Source organism: Echinops telfairi, unplaced genomic scaffold, assembly GCF_000313985.2.
Source record: "Echinops telfairi isolate 266 unplaced genomic scaffold, ASM31398v2 ScPeMD7_7475;HRSCAF=8513, whole genome shotgun sequence".
Classification (NCBI taxonomy): domain Eukaryota; kingdom Metazoa; phylum Chordata; class Mammalia; order Afrosoricida; family Tenrecidae; genus Echinops; species Echinops telfairi.
In genome coordinates this window covers 19693440-19698304 of record NW_022111379.1, presented here as the reverse complement: position 1 = coordinate 19698304, position 4865 = coordinate 19693440, and the positions used below count along the sequence as shown (strand labels likewise).

The 4865-nt window shown below is 37.9% G+C and overlaps 1 non-coding gene across 1 annotated transcript; it reads right to left on the bottom strand.

The window, feature by feature from the left end:
* Window positions 1-1037: 1037 nt before the first annotated feature.
* Window positions 1038-1157, bottom strand: LOC115867959. The gene has a single exon (XR_004045352.1). It is a non-coding gene; the product is annotated as a small nucleolar RNA SNORA65 (small nucleolar RNA).
* Between the last annotated feature and the right edge of the window lie 3708 nt (window positions 1158-4865).

Below are 4865 nucleotides of genomic sequence, written 5' to 3'. Positions count from 1 at the left end.
AACACAACTTTCCTCATTATTTTTTTCTTTTTGTTCATTAGTCTCAATAATCTCAATGGTCTATCTTCAAGTTTACTAATTCTTGTTTCTACCAGGAAGTAGACTGTTGAATTCCCCTGGTGAATTTTTCATGTCTGTTATTGTACTCTTCCATGTTAGTATCTTTTTGGGTTCTTTAAAAAATTTTTTAATTGAAATTTTCATTATGTTTCTATATAATTTTTCATATATTTTTTTCTTTGTTTTCCTTTCCTTCTTTGAGACTATTTAAGAGAATTGTTTTAAAGTCTTCATGTAGGAAGTCTAATGTCTGGATTTCTCAAGGATGTTTTCTGTATAGATAGATAGATTATATATATATATATGAAGATGATATATACATATAAGTAGATTTTATAGAGATATCATTTCAATGAATGGACCATCTTTGTTTCTCTGTAGGCTTTGTGATCTTTTGTTGAAAATGGTACATTTGAATGATATAATGTGGTAATTCTGAAAACTAGCTTCTCCCCCTTCCTCAGGGCATTTTGAACCCTCCCCCTCTTTTGCACATTCTTTCCCCTTGTCTTTTATTGTTGATAGTTCTCATAGTTGTCTGTTGGCTTGGTGATGTTTTCAAGCTGGTTTGACAAAGACTGAATTCCTTTACATGTTGATGAAAGTGTCTCTTCCTTTAGCTTGTGTTCAGCTACTGCCATGGCATACGTTTGCTTGCACAGAAGAATTTTTAAATTAAGAGAAAGGAAAAGCAATAGAAAAGTGTTTTTTAAATCACTCTTGCAATCTTTGTGAATTCACTCAGTGTTAGGTTCTTAAAAAAAGACCTAACCCGGTCCTTCATCATTTATGCAGGTTTACATAGTCCGCTATACCGTGGAAGCAAGAATAAAACTAGGGCCCACTCCATAGGTAATGATAAGAGTTAAGAGAGAAGGTAGTTGTAGAGCACATATGTAGTACCTAGCACACAGTAAAAGCTCTGTAAATACAGTATTATCTAATTAGACTACTGTGAGAGATAATTTTTTTTTCTTGACTGTCCCCACACTTTCAGCACAGAATCATCCACAACCCTGTTTCCTAAGCTGGGGTTTACTCTCAGCTCACCACTGGGTTGCACCAGCCAGCAGAGAATGGTCAGGTGCAGTAGTGAGTGGCTGGCTGTGATAGCTAATTTTATGTCAATTTTGCTGGCCTATGATTCCTAGTTACATAGCCAAACACTAGTCTACTTGATGCCATGAGGTAGTTAGATGGCCATGGGGGAGCAGAACATAATTTAATCTAATGTTAAGTAATTAATTAGTTGAGATAAAGCTAGGGTGGAGTGGATTCTAAACCTAATTACTTCTGAGTTCTACAAGACCAGACTAGGCACAAAGCCATAATCATATGGTGGGGGGGAGGGGGGGAGGGAAAGGGGGAGGCGACATATGCTCTGTGAGGACAGTCTACAGGCAAAGTAGCAGCACTAGAGGGAAGGCCACAGACAGACCGGACAAGTCTGTAACCCTAATTTAGACTACTAGCCTTTATAGCTGTGGGAGAAAAACGTTCTATTGTCTAAATCCACCCACTGTGGTATCTCTGTTATTGCAGCATATGTCGACATAAAGTTCACATAGCATATAATTCAGTGGCTTGAATATATTAAAAAGAGTTGTGCACTTATTACCACAATCAGTTATACAACATTTTCTTCATTTTTGTACTCATTATTATTAGCTTCTCCCTTTCTCACAATCTCACTTGCATACCCCTAAAAAACTACTAACTTAGTTACTGTCTCTATCAATTTACCTGTCCTGGATTTCATACAGAGAATTATACTAAAAAAGAAAAAAAATCAACAACAATAACACCACAAACAGAAAATCTCAATTCTAAAGAAAGCAGAAAATAGTAAAATCTAGGACAAATTAAAAATGGGTCAAAAGGTAAAACAAATGGTAAGATGGTCTATTTTAATCTACCTGTATCTATATTAATTAACCTTCTCATGCACTCTGAGGGGAAGTCTGTTCACAACCCTGCTAAATGGTCTGAGGGAATTCAAAGGTGGCTTTATCCCCATTGGCTCTCTGCAAATAGATTTTGGGCTTTCACTATCTTCTGTAGCCTGCAAACTGAGTGCTCAGAATTTAAGCTCTAGTGCATTTTCCTCCTCTGATCTTTGATTTTGTTACTTACGATCAATCCATGGATTACATAGGCTGATGTGCATTCTCCATGTGGTCTTGGCTGACACCTCACTTATATAGCTGCTTATTGTAAGACAAGCTCTCAAGACCTCATGTACTTTTCTTTCCAAAAGCTAAGCACCATCTGATTTCTTCATCATACTTTGCTATAACACTCATATCTTCAGTGATCTCTTCATGAGGGAAGTATTAAGTATCTTAGGAATCAGTTAGGATTTACAGTTAAGTGCATGCTCAAAATCCATTCATATACCTAAAGTATATATATAAAACCCTGGTCTCCTTTAGTGGCAGTATTATCAGCTTTTTGAGAGTTAATATAAGTAACTTCTATGTGGCCTTTGGTAATTCTAATAACAATATTGGTTAACTAGTCACTGGTAATGAATTTAAATTATTATTGAGATGGGGAAAGATTTACATATAGGAAAATTTTATATTAAAATATAGGGAATGTATATTTATCATAAAACAAACAAACTCATTGTTATCCATAGTAGAATGCACTATTTTTTCTCCTGTAGAGAAACTGATAGTTTCAAACTGCACCAGGGCTCCTGTTCACTTATACATATTAAAAAACTTAAGTGACTGAATCCTGTTTAAGAGAACAATGAGGATTGGATACAGGGCACAAAGTTTAATAGCATTCATTCACTATAGTAGAACTATGTCTGCAGAACGAAGATATATCTTGAACAGCTGAGAAAATATGAACTGGCATATATATATGTAGTCTTATGTTGCCTATTGTTGGGCAACCTCAAAAGCAAGAGGGTTGAAGTGAAGGCCAATGACTTTCAAATCCATGACCTTGGGATATCAGTCTTCCTCTTCTTCTCCCACTAGGATATTAGAGCTTTTCCCCCGTCTTCCAATTCCACAACTTCTACATGTTTAATTCAGTGCAAGAGTATAATTGATTATACTCTTCATGTTGTACAACCTTGATTGATTTCCTTTTCCAAATTATTCTACCACCTTTAACATAAAACTCAAAGCTCCCTAAGCAACAACTCTTTCTCCTTCACCCATGGTAACCAGGGGTCAAATTTGGTTTCTTTCTGTTTCTTCTAGTAGTTTTCTTGCTATAATATCTACATATCATACACTTCCATGGTTAAATCGCTTTTAAACTGAGTTGTACACACATCATCACAATCAGTTCTAGTGCTTCCTCCCCATTTCCACATTAGTTGCCCCCACAATTCCCTCCCCCTCCCCAGCTCCCACCCCACCTCCTCTACGTCCCTGATAAATCATTGCATCGGTTACTGTCTCTATGTATCTTCTCCTTCTGTGCGTCACAAACGAGGAAACTCGACAGAAATAATCAAAACAAAACAAAATGGCAAGAAGAGATTAATAATATAAAGACACAAATACAAAGAAAGAGTAAGGGAGAAAAGACCACCATCAATATTTTAAAAGCAGAGATGAAATTTCTGTGGTGGAACAAGCGAGAAATACTTGAGCCTAGAGCAAATTCATAGTGAGCCCAGAGAGAAGTCAATGACCGAATATCATATTGTATCATATTGGACGTTACAGCTTTAAGTCCAAAGGAGTTCTTATCATTTCCTCTCATCTGCAACAGGTTTGTTTCAGATAAAGTTCAGTTGCACGTGGTGGGTTTTTTGACTTGCATCTCTCTGATGTAATCTGTGTAGTAAACTGTATGCCTCTACAAGACAAAGTCTACAACAGTGGTTCTCAACCTTCCTAAAGCCGTGACCCTTTCATACAGTTCCTCATGTTGTGGTGACCCCCAACCATAAAATTATTTATGTTGCTACTTCATAACTGTAATTTTGCTACTGTTATGAATTGGGTGACCCCTATGAAAGGGGCTGTGACCCACAGGTTGAGAACCGCTGGTCTATAAAGTCTAAGTAATTTATAAATGAGACCTAGGTCACCAAGGACAGAAAAGAATCTCAGTTAAATGTGCATGATTAACTACATAGTACAGGCTAATTGTACAGTATAGCTATACAGCTATACAGGCTAGTTCTCCCCTTTGGGGTCCATAAAAGTAATATCAAGTGTTTTTCCCAAGGACAAGGCACCCTCTTCTCTACCTACCAATAGAAGTGAGATAATCTTCTTTGAGACAGACAGATCCCCGCTGCTCTTGGTCATGCATCTCCACTGGCATGTATTGAGCACAAGTGTAGAAGTGTCCAACCAATGAGGGTAACCATAGTATATTGCCACTTGGCATGGACTATGCAGTTACATAATTTTATATAGGGGAGGAGTCTAGCCTGTCAATCAGGTGGTACCTCCTTATGGGTGTGACTTCATAAGGAGGGTCCTGGGAACCTCCTTCTCACTCTGTGCCTTCACCTTCCTGTTGAGGAGCCATGTGGAGACCTGCGCAAGCCTTGGAGATGTCCACAGCCAATGGATCCACAAGACTTTGCACCCCCTGGCTGGTGATCTTCCTGTATTCCGCATCATTACATGTAGCTGTGCGAGTCTGAAGAGGGATATATGGACTAGTATTGGATTTATGGACTGGATCTAGATTGGGCTGTGTATTAGTCTAGGTACTTTGGAGAAACAAATCCACAGCAACTCGTGTATAAGAGAGAGTTTTATGTAAAGAAAGTGTGCATCACGAAAACATCCCAACCCAATGCTGCCCAAGCCCACAAG